The sequence below is a fragment of the Oryzias melastigma genome, linkage group LG1, assembly GCF_002922805.2.
Source record: "Oryzias melastigma strain HK-1 linkage group LG1, ASM292280v2, whole genome shotgun sequence".
Lineage (NCBI taxonomy): Eukaryota > Metazoa > Chordata > Actinopteri > Beloniformes > Adrianichthyidae > Oryzias > Oryzias melastigma.
Window position 1 is genome coordinate 9498327 of NC_050512.1, and position 12929 is coordinate 9511255.

The following is a 12929-nucleotide window of genomic DNA, read 5'->3' on the forward strand; positions in this document are numbered from 1 at the left end:
TTTTTGGCACAATTTTACCTTTTTTTAATATGCATGAAATGAAAAAAAAGTGTAATCTATTTGAAATGTCACAATTATATAACAAATATAACACACAGATATAACGAGGACATCGCATGTATCTTTACATTTGCATTTGCACTACAAATGCATACCTCATAAAGTGATCCTCTTCTCTTATTTCTTGCTTCTTTATCCTTATTTGGGCATTTTTTTTTTAAAAGTTGGGGCCAGGTCTCCTCTGATTTACAAATGTCTATAATTGAAGCTCTCTCTTTTTGATTGTCTGTTTTTTATTTGACATTCTGTTTATTGGTTGGACCCACCATCTTTTCAAATTTTAAAGAATCTTTGACAGATGTGAAAATTTTGCAAGGATGCAGAATGACCTGTGTAATGAAGCATTCTGGAGCTTCAGGTGAAACTATTTATCCTTTGTGAACACTGAAAACAGATTTTCAAATAACCATAGATGCCTCACTGGAGAACATTTGAGGTCTAAGGTAATTTTAGAGCATCAATCCGAGCATTAATCTGAGTCTACTCAAGGTCTACAAATACTGGGGATGTGATTCACTTCAATGGATTGCATCAGCTAATCATGAGATGGCACACTCCAACTTGGTAAATCCCTGCTTTGATTGTCTACTCTTGATATGTCCAATTAGTATCTACCTATCTATTTTAAATGTTGTAGCCATCATATCCTCTACCTTGCATGTCTGAAATATTGTTTACCGAGTGATTTGTGATTGAGTCACTTCGAAAAGGTGTGCCCCATTAGCCTATCGATCCCGACCATTGCTACGCCCTGTCCTGCGGTCTGGGGATGGCAAGCCTCTTGCTCCCATGCCCCTTGAATTATGTAGTTGAACCTTGGGTCCACCTTCGCTTGTCACTGGGCCAAAGCTCTGGTGCTACAGCATACATACTTCCAACCCTTCCATCCCTGGCGGCTCCTGCTTGCTGTTGGTTTTTGTGTCTCATCTGTAGCTGCTGGAAGGGTGTCATTGCTAAATGCTCCCTGCAGTGCATAGAGGTATGATCCTGCACTCTTGCGGTGGCCTTGTTGCATGGCACTGACCCAGTCCACCAACACCTGCTGAGATTTTCCCTTTAGAAGTGGCTGTATCGGTTCAGCATGTGAGGTCAACACAGTGGTTGAAATTGATAAGCTACTTAAGTCTGATGGCAAATGGGGGAACCCGCCAAAAAATTTAACATCACAACCCACCTCTTAAAAGTTTCCACACTATAGGATGCTCAGGATTATAAGGCACAGCATCAATGAATGGTTTGTTTTCAAACTTATTGTCAGGGCTCGAACTTACAGTTCCACCTCCAACCACCAGAGGGACCCCTCTCTGGAATATTAACATCCTATGCTACTTCCTCACTCTATCTCCCATCAATCAATGCTCATTGTCCACGTCATCACCAGCTGTTTCTCATCAGCCTCACCATTTTTTATGCCCCGTTCAGACTTTGCTCCTTGCAAAGTATTGTCTAGCGTTTACCTAGCAATCCTGAGTGGTGTTCTTGTATCTATTGCCTTGCTGTGTTTTGACTTTTGCCTGTTTTCCCCTCCTCCCTGTCTCGCTCCACGTGTTTTGACTACAGCTTTGTTTTTGCCCTTGCCTGTTTTGGTCACTATCAAACTTACCTGCCTGCATATGGATCCAAATGCCTCCGGGTCCAAACTATAAGGTGCATTAAGTGAGACAAAAGAGTCAGAGATAAATCAATCAGTCAGGCAGACTTTATTTACTGTGTTCACAATAACTCTAGAACTTATTTGTAACACTCTACTTTACCCACTTTAGCCGTATTAGCTGTGTTAGCCACGTTTGCGTAACTTATAACACAAATTGATACAGGTAAAACAAACGTTACTGTGACTACGCTAACTCCCAACCTTGCTAGTATTGTAAAGACACAGCTACACTTACCCGCATTTTGACGGAGCGTTGTGCACCTCCAACACCATACCATCATCAAAATGCACAACCAGAATTCATCCATGTATAAGGCGCTCCAGATTATAAGGCGCAATGTCTTTTTGTGAGAGAAATTAAGACTTTAAGAATGTCTTATAGTCCAGTAAATATTAAGAATACAGACCAAAAAGTAAGAGTATATTGCTCCTATATAACCAAAGTGTTCGCAAATTGGGGAGAAAGGTTGCGATTCACGCGTCAAACTTGTGTCTACTGCCTTTTTTTACGTATCTGGGTTCATGGGTCAATTACTTTTTTTTTTTTGGGTGAGGCTTACCATCTACTGCAGCAGGTGTGTCTGAATGACAGCCGCTTTCAGCGGTACTTACGTCTCTCTTTGACCCGGTCTGATGACTTGCCGTCCCGCATCAATCGGCTTCAATGCAAACAAGAGAAATAGTTCATGAGGAGAACAACCAGATTCTCCCACACGTTAGTTTTTGGACGCCATCTGCTGTTTAGACTGAGCGACCTTCTTCTTCTGCACTGCTTTCAGTAGCAATTACCAACACACACCTGCAGTGCCCTCTACAGGTTGTTAGTGGTAAAATAATGAACATTTGACCCTATTTGGGCCCATTAAAAAAAAAAAAAAATCAATAAATCATGCTTGAGAATAAGTCGCATCCCAAACTAAACTATGCAAAAAGATATGACTTAAATTCTGAGAAATATAAGGTATTTCAAAAATAAATACTTTGAAACCTAACCAACTACTTTTACAAAGAGTCAGCTGGAAAGAGCCCTTAAAACTTCATAAAAATTAAAATGATTGAGACTTGAGTCTTGAGCTTATAGTGCAGGTGGTGAATGCAGGTAGAAAATTCTGCCATAACACTGTGACACCAGAAATGGTAACAAACTGAAAAAAAAAAACAAAAACATAATTTAATTATAAAGTTCAGGACTTCTTTTTTTCTTTAGCACTGCCCAATGACACAACTCATATGATTTGTTGTAAAAGCAAATTGTTTGTTGTTGTTTTTTTTATTTTATTTTTACAAAACTCTACTGTGAAGTAGAGCACACAGAGCCAAATTAGTGTGGCTTTTTTTCTTTTTAGATGGCCTACATATCCTTTAGGGAGAGGACAAAACTCTATGGTCACCAATTTTCTTTATTTAAATTGAGTAATTTAGACGTCCAAGGGACAGTAGGTGAAATGATATGAGTGAAATTGAAAAAAGGCTCAGCGATATACAAGGTAGTCAGTGCCAACTAAAATGGGAGTAAATGCAAAAGTGAGAACGAGGCCAAAGAAAACTTATCCACTGAGGACAAAGAGAAGATTTATAAAGAGGGCAAGAGGATAAGAAAGGACAGAGACAATGTGAGGAACATACCAGATGAGGAAAAGCTGCTAAAGAGCAAGGTAAAGTCAAAGCAATAAGATTTAAAGACGGGAAAACTTTTTAAAAGCAACTTGACGAGGACGGACACAGACCGCACCAAAAAGGTGAGAACTTTTTTAAAAAGATGAGTAGATAGAATGGGTTAAAAAGGAAAGCAAAGACGAAGAGATGAAAGGATTTAGGAGATGAAGGACAAGGAGAAGGGTATCAGTGCAGTGCTGTCGCTCTCCCAGCGGTTCACCAAATAGGACAGTTTCTTCCATAAATACTCCAGGCTCCTGCAAAGTGGGTCATACCTCTTCCTGTCCTCCTCCTTTCCCTGGATCCCTTGCCTTTTCCTGTTGCTTTCCACCCATCTGTCTGTCCATTTCCATTGAGGCTTTCACGCCTGTCTGACAGCTGGAGGATGGAGATTATAGGGGGTGGAGAGATCACAGGAAGGAAAAAAGAGAAGTGTGTTGTGAAGTTTGTTAAAGTTAATATTTTTTCTTTTTTAATCAAGAATACAACAAACTCACACAACAAAGTTTTTAAGCTGCTCAGTTGAAGAAGCACTAGATTAGTATTTATACCATATGGTTGCTCCTTACAAAAAAGTGTCATAATCTTTCCAAACGATTCAAGGAAAATATTTCTGATCTAGACCAAACAACTCCATAGTAAATGGATGGATGTCAACAAACTTAAACATTTGTTGGGTATATTTATGAGAACTAAGGACATAAATTAAGTTAAAGCCACAAGCCGCATTGAATGGCCTGCAGGCGCTTCTCCGCCCTTGCCACCCTCATTTGCCCCATGCTAGTCAGAGCTGCATGTAACAAATTGATGTAAAAATACACTTTTTTTTTTTTTAAATGGCAGCTTTTCTTTGTTTCATCTCCATAGCTACCATTTTATGTTTTAGTCACCCGGGGATACCAAATAAAAAGACACGCGTTTCAGATGAATCTGCAAAAGTAAACTTTTGGATTTCCTTAGCAACAGAGGGTTTTTGCTAACCACGCCCACATTCTTTAAATGCTTATATCCTGTTATATCATTTTGTTCAGCTCTAGCATGAGTCATTACATTTTCACAATTTTCAGGTAAATAATGTACGCGTATTAGCAGAATACCATTTTCGCGAGCTCGTCAGGTGCATGGCATTCAATGTCGACAAGTTCTAATATCAACATTTTTTCCCCAGTTGCTTCGTAATCGTCTTCCTAGAAGATGGTTGATAAAAATCCCCGAGATGAGTTTTTGTTTGTAGTTGTATTAAAGTTGTCCTATGTCCAAATTCCCACCCAAATCCCTAACTACAAGAAAAGCTATATAGTGCGGGACTATCTAGTGCCCTGGATTTTAAAAGTAATTCAGACACGATACTCACTACTTTTCTTTTGTTTTTCTAAAAGCCAGATATGATGTCACCAATTTAATGAAGTGAAAATCGAATCAAAATGAACTTTCCATCATGTCTTTTAATGAATCCAGTGTTCTGCTTATGAAAATGTGGATGGCTCATTAAGAAAATTACATTTAAACATGTTTATTTTGCAAATATTGTTCGACTGCAATACATTGTGGTACAACACGAGACCACTATTAGTTCACTGAATAGTGAGTAGGGAAGGAATTCTGACATAGCATTTTTTTCGTTTTTGCTCTTTTATAAATTCCTGATGGCAGCCTTTTCCCAAGGTCAAAGCTTCATTGTTGACTTAAACTGGTGAAGCGTGGAAAATTTTGTGAAAATCACTCAAACAAAAGTTTCCTTTTCCAATATTGCGGGAAAAGGTGAAAATGGGTGAATCTCAAACTTTGCCACAAAATCTATCTGTAGGTCGTGTGACCATCCCATAAAAATTTAAAAATTTCCTTTAGTTATCTCTAATTTGGTTTTGTTTGTGGATTTTACTTTTTTTCTTTTTTGACTCTATAAGCAATTTTCAGCCTATTCATTTTTTTTCTTTTTTTTCCATGATGTCTTCGTCTTAGAGGGAGGTTGTTCACTATGCCCCAAAATTCATTTTCACCAGTTACAAGGTGTGAGGAAATTTTGGTGAATTTTCGCACGTGTTGCAGGGGTCAAATTCTTGCTCAAAGGCCCAAACCTTTTTTTGAATGTGATTACACTATGGTCCTTGCTGTCAGTGGCAGCTGCGGTCATAATAATATTTATGATGATTACACATTCAAATATATTGCTCCTACTCCTAAATACAGTGTGTTGAGTTTCGAAGTATATATTTTTAAAATTAAAACCAGTGGTCCCATTTAGACAATGTGCACAGCCTGAAACAGAAGTAGATCAATACAACGTATGGATTCAAGCTGTCATTCATTTTGAATTGCGTGCACGCTTCCACTTGTTCATTCTGTCTCCCCCTCTTTCCCCAGGAGCCTTTTCAGTCTATCTCCCTCAGTCTCTTGATCTCTGAGCCATCTCATGCTTAACACCCCACACCCCTACCGCCCTGCTGCTACCCCTCCTGCTCTGTGGATGAATGTGCACATGTGGTTATGTAAGAGCAAGCAGCCTCATCTTGCAGCAGTTGTACAAAAAACGCCACAGCAGTCGCCGCCCCCATCCTTCATTGCAGCATAATATAAAGGATAGAGATAAGGCTTTACCTTGCTGGTGTGCTCATTTTCTTCCCTTTGGATATGCATCGTTTTAGGACCGTGACTCAATTGCAGTACAGTTGCTATCTTTTGTGGCCACGCAGCGGAAAATTAACAGGGGAAAGGATGCTTAAATTTGCAAGACTTAATCATCAGATAAGATCATGGACCTACAAAAGGAACAAGCTCTCCTGAACAGTCAGACGACAAGGACAGAACTTTCACCTTAGCCTGCTAAGACTCGTTCATGTCCTACATACAGTGAAGTAGTGTTTGTGGGGCATGCAGTCTATATCTCTACCATAACGCTCTTGAACTCCTGCTGTCCTTGAAATAAAAGCTTTCCATTACCATATCATAAATGCAGGGAACAGTGCTTGTGAATGTGTGCCTGTTCCCATACTTGTAGCATACTCTTAAGTCAGAAATTTCCCAAAATATAGCTTGTATTTCTAACTATGACTTGAAATCTACAGACTGATTAAATATACAGTTGTAGTAACGGTTTGATTTAAAGTATCATCTATTATCTCTGTTTTTTGTCACCAGTGAGTAAGCTGGTAAAACAGAATCCAATCTCTGAAACGAATATCTCAAGACCTCGATGGAACTTTTGTAATTCCATCATTTATTTAGGCATTCTGTACTTGCTTCATGGGAATGTAGAGCTTATTTCAACTGACATCAGGCAAAAGGTGGGATGAGGTGACCAGTCCGTCACAGGCCCAGAGACACACAAAAAAAAGGTTACTGGTTCATAGATTATTGCTAAAGACTGTCCTATCTTTTTACACTGTAAAGGAAAATCTAGAGAAAATTCTCCACTTGACATCAATCATCTTATTGTCATCTTTACATCTTTTAAATACAGTAATCAAAGTAAAACAAAAATCCCTAAAAAGTGGCATTGTCTGTTACTTCTGTCTCACAGCAAACAGGTCCTCGTCATATTCCTGGTTGGGGGTCTTTTTGGGAGCACTTTTGAGGTTTTATCTTACACACTAAGGCCTATTCACACCATTTGTATTGCATACTGTAGTAAAGTACTTTGGATCCTAAGGTACAGGGGGTTTTCTCCATTCTGTTTGTAAGACTTGAAGAATGCACTTATTTATCTGAGCTTTGTAACTTTATGTTGTGCAGTGATTGATGTTTTGACAACCTTCCAAATGCTTTTCTGCATTCATTCACTGCAGCTCGATTAGACATCTGTTAAGGTCCCCTCCGATGAAAATCATGTTTTTTTTTAGTTTTAAACATGTATGTGTGGCATTTTTCTTGAGAAAAAGAACAAATGTTAAAATAAATAATTTTGTTGTTGCATTTCCAAGTATTTCTCTTTTTAAATCTCTGTCAATCAAACTATCTCAGACAGACTCTGTTTGAATGAATGATCTTTTTTCCATCACAACAGCTCTGCTGCACATGCACTAAACCCTCATCTGTTCCTAGTGTCTAGTTCAGGTTCTGGAGAAGAAAAGATTGTATCTTCCCATTGACTGCAGTCAAATGAGCCGCCGTTCACATTTCTGTGGTCAAATCAGCATCACTGGATTTTTTGTGTGAGTTACATCCAATACTTACGGTAGCAGGACTGAGAACGCTGAAAAATCTCCACCAGACTCCACGGAGCTTCTTGATGTGACCACGGAAATGTGAACGGCGGCTCATTTGACCGCAATCGTAAAGGATTGTAAATCAATGAAAGGGCATTTTGATGTTAGCTTTTATTATTTTATCAAGAACTCTGCTCTGAGAAACCAATGATTGAATTTATTGGTCACAGTCAATACACAATAAACATTTGATAATTAGCCAAAAAAGTCTTTGGTGAACAGGAAGGAGAAAGAATCAGCCTTTTGGTGTAATTTTGGTCCACAAAGATCTTCACTTCCTCGTCCGAGCTGACATCCAGCTCAAAATGATACAGCTGGACATTACAGATACTGCTTGATATTTTTATGTTGCAGCGGTGAAGATTTACGTCAGCGTGACACAGAGCTATCATAATCAGACATGGGGGACTCAGAGCGCTCAGCTCCAAAAGCCACGCCCCCTGAGAGGAGATTTTGGAAATGAAAATGGCTTTTTAAGACATTTAGGTTGTGGGATTTAAGTTAAAAACTTTATAATCATAATTAAAACACGACTGGGAAAATGTTTAAAAAAAAAAAATGTCATGGGGCACTTAAACCATCGATGTAACCAAAAAATATTAGAAAGGAATTCTGTGGTCCTCTTGGTTTGTGGTGCATTCCACATAATTTTATTTTTTAGTGAAAATTGGTCTGGGTCTACATAGGTTAATAGAGACATGATAATCATGCTGTACACCTTATGTTATTTTATTTAATAATTTATTGATTATTGTTGATCTATAACTTAATCTATTTTGCCCTAATTTTGTTGAGTTTAGTTTTCTCCCAAATAAAAGACTTGGGCCGAACAAAATCATGTCCTTGGACAATTAATGCCTTAGTCATGGTGCGGGGGTTGACCCGTACAGGTGCTGTTGGGTTTTTGGGTTGTTGGGCCCATGGAGGGTTGTTGGCAGGCGCGGTTGCACCTGTTCGAAGTGCAGGTGTGCCTTGCAATTCCTTTAAGGCTTGTGCAGAAAATAGAGTGTCGTAAGTGTATCGCAAAATATTTGTAAGGATCATGCGCTTATGACATACGGGCGATGTTGTCGTACGGTGCCTCAACGCCAAACTCTAGTTCAGACTGAGTACTACTACTTACCCTTATGTTTAGTTTAAATGTTTGCTACGACCTGTCACCTGTAGTATGTCTCAAGTAAAAAAATTACATGTAGTTTTTTTCCTCTATGGACTCACTGAATGGTTTGCAATCTTACATTTGTTTGACGGTAACAGTGCCCCTGCAAAGTTTGCCCTTTTTTGCCCATGGACACACTGCATCTACCCATAAGGGCAGTCGTTCTAAGTCATTTGTGACGTTCGCCATTATTAGCTATTTCCCTTTAACACTGGAATTGTCGGTAACAACAACAAACTGGTACACACACACTTTGCACTTATATGCTACACTTTACATTACGTAGGTGTTGAATATTGTGGCTATGCATTCAACACATTCTCATTCCTAAGTCGTCACATTTTGACGAATGGTTAAAGAGCTTTCCGTGTCAAAAAACTATGGTCTCATCGTTTTTTGACACGCTGGTTATTCCAATTAAACCAAGGCTCCCCAACCTCTGGGACGTGGACCACACTGGTACCCTAAACTTAACCTGGAACCGAACGTGGATCAGTACTGGTTCGGACGCGGACCGGGTTAGGGTACTGGTACCAGCCCAGATACCCGAAGTTCAGTCCAATACCATGTCCAACAAAACAACCGGATTCCTGATTTAATTGGAACATCCAGCACGTCAAAAAACAACATAATGCGGGGACCCAAAACATCAAAAATTGATGAAAAGGGGTCCTTAACTATACGTCAATATTTGACGACTTGGGAATGAAAATGTGTTGGTGCTCCAGCTTTGTGCCAATGGGCAACACTTTACAACGGAAGTCGCTTTTTTCCATGTCAGAATCAGCTGATTCACATTGATTGAGTAAATTGGTAGTTCAAAGAACTAAGAGTATGGCCAAAACAGAGTTCATTGGCCTTTTAGTGAAATTCAGCACAGATCTGGTGTGATTCTTAAAGTGGTCAAAGCACCATTTTATAAAAGCAGTATGTCAATAGCATACTACCACGTGTCAACTCCTAAAAACTAAAGATGTCACCATAAACTAAACTTTTTTTCTACTTTCACCATTTTCACCCAAACTCTAGTTCTTTATTTTCTTAATGCATGGTAACCCAGTAAACAGGGAGCGTAATGGCAGCTACTGTATGGAGTGTGTGAAATAGAAAAGTCTCCAGTCGGATAAGGATTATGAGTGCTGACTCACAAAAAGTATGATAATATGAGCATCCACCAAACCAATAACAGATGATTCAGTGGATGCGTTCTTTTAAATACATCTTTGATCATTCTTTTTATAGTCAGCTACATGTATTATGCTCCTCAATTGGAGTGTTTTAATATGCTTTCAGGAGAAAAACCTCCTAAAAGTGTGCCTAAAATGCTCATAGTCACTGGTTTGATGCAGGGCTTTAGTGCAAAGCAGCTTAAAAAATTGTCAGGTTTACAAAGTGGAGTCTAAGTGGGGTTAACTGTCTTACTCAGGGACACGTCTACTCTCAGGGCTTGGAATCAAGCGGCTAACTGATAATCTGACTGGCAGGCGACTGCTGTAACACTCCAGCTACAATATTTGCAAAAAAACGTTGGCCAAAGGCCTAATGAGACCATTAAAAGATCCATCCTTTTTAAAGATTTTTGTCTTAATGGTTTTGAATGTCCTGGTGTTCAGGCCATACCATTTTACTTTAGAATCTTTTCATCCATTATTGAAACTTTTTGTTCTCACATTGGCGAAACAAAAATGGCGATGACAAAGTTTGTAGCATTATTTTTTTAAATGTCCATCTACATGCTTAACCCTATATAAACATGCATTTCTAAGACCTCTATTTCATTAGAATGATCCAAACGTTCCTTAAAAATCCCATTGGAAAATCCATGTTTTCATCGTCATTCCACTAGGGGCAGTAGAAGGACTTTTCCTGTTTATTTCAAAATGGGTGCTACCATGAAACAGTTCGGGGGGGGGTAGCTATTTTTTAAACTTTATAGTGAGAATAACTCATCTGTTGTTATTCATTTTTAAAATGACTACTATCTGTATTAAAATAACGAAAAACATGTTGATAATAAATGTTTTATAAAGCAGTTATACCATGTTAAAAATATGTGGATCAAATATGAGACAGCGGGTAAATAAGGTGCCTTTTTTCCTGAACACTCATATTAATATTTTTGGCAACTTAAACTAGCAGTTGTGAGCACAAAAATTAACAAATCGCCCAATGTGTCAGAATTGATATGTCTCATTGAAAAAGGGATTTTGACATTTTTTTTCTGTGTGTGTATTTAGGTTTAAAAAACATCTTTATTCAATCTTTAGTAATATTTATGTTATTTAATGCAGAGGTCTTTAAAGAAATGAAGAAGACAATGAATTAATGTCGTACTGTATTACTGTCTTGTGAAGAAGTTGGTTTGAATACCGGGAGTATTGAATGGTTTCTGCTTTAAGAAATCCATGAGTACCTGTGGAATATTTTTACTCTAAAAGCTATTCCAAAACAAAGAAAAAAAAACAATAAAAAAATGTGAAGATTTCCAGTTTTCTCCACATCCACCAAAAAAATATATATATGGTGACAGCCCTCAATATTTGAGTTGGCAAATGAAATGTACAACAATCCTAATATTTCTGATCGGGATGCTAGGAGACAGGCTACATCACCCACTGTTGACATCATCTGATTCACTGATGTCACTGCAGCTATTTTTGGCTGGCCAGTAGTGACACAGGGGCATATCACGATTTACATGAGTAATACGGCATGATAATGACTGGCAGGCTGAGCAAGCCCCATCGTGTGTGTACTACAATCATACCTAAACACACTCAACACACGCAAACACGTATGCTGAGTGTGTTTACACTCATTTTTATTTCGAAACATTTTTCAAGGAATAATCATAATCCAGCCTTGCATGACCACATGTCTCCAGATCCACTCAGATAGTTCTTCCCCTTAAGCAGTTGCGCTGAGTTCCCAATACCACATGTTCTTTGCTGCTGGATTCTCCCACGTGGGCGAATTCTCTTTGAGGGAGGGGGCAGATTGTTCCTGCATGAATAGGCTACAGTGTGTATGGGAAACACCCCACTTTAGACAGAGAGCAAGCCGGTGAGTAGGCAGTAGTCTGATCGATGAGTGTGTTCACTCAGTAGCTTGTTGAGCTAGCGTATGTGTGACCAAGTAATAGGGATATTCTGCACTGTAGGATGTGCATGCTCTACCCTCTATATGTGTGTGTGTGTACAACCCCGGGAGCTCCCATGGTGGTGTCCACCCCCGCCTCTATAATTCAGCCACAATTACAAGCCTCTCCTCTGCTGCAACTAATGAAACCATAAGTCAGCCAGAGACACGCTTATAAACACACACCACTGCAGCAGAACCAAACCGGCAGTCAGAGGAATTTAGCAAAGATAAAAGTTTAGTTAAAAAAAAAGAGCCTTGAAAGTGTGGAATAGATGTAAGAGTCGGACTTGCAGCTTTGTGTGTTTGCCTACGCTGCTTCAAGACTGCAGTGTAGAACAGTGGAACATCACAGCCTGGCAGCTCGCCCATACATGTAAATTGAAAGTCTTATTTGAGAGGATACTGAAAGGTGTTGATATAATGCATGTTACTGCAAAACTAGCTTTAAAAAAAGCTATCCCAATTGGAAATACAGTACATTTGGTTTTAAAAAGTCTCATTTATAAGACCTATACAGAGGAGTATCTTTATATAGTAGCTTTACCCTTAAAAAAACTATTCAGACACCCCTTTCCCTCCAAATGCCCCTTCAGTTGGAGGGGTTGGAGACAATGTCATATCTGACCTTTATAAGAAAAAGGATGTTCATTTCAAAATTGATGTTTATTTTTGAACAAACAAACAATTTGCTGGCTTTTAATAGCAAAGTCATTAGATATCAACATAGAAATTTTCTCTGACCTATCAAAATCACAAAATACTAAATCCTTCTCTACGGTGGCCTTGTAGGACAAATCACACTAATAGATCACTAAACGCAAAAACAGAAGTTTGATGACAGTTTAAGCAAAACATCTTTCAGTTTGAAAAATCAAAACATTTCTAGATTTTTTGGGGGATTTTTTTTTTATTATTGTTTTGATATTATTGTTGCGATTTGGACGTAGATCTGTGTTAGTCGCACAAAAAAACATTTTACACCCCAAAATGAGTAGAACGTTTGGTCAAATGTTGGATGTTGATGTCGAGTCTTCAAGGGTGGCAATAGTTAGCA

At 38.7% G+C, this 12929-nt stretch overlaps 1 protein-coding gene across 1 annotated transcript in view; it reads left to right on the forward strand.

The window, feature by feature from the left end:
• The window catches only part of LOC112137128 (voltage-dependent calcium channel gamma-2 subunit), a gene marked incomplete in the record, with an annotated part of 76317 nt that overhangs the window by 53273 nt on the left and 10115 nt on the right, over window positions 1-12929 (forward strand).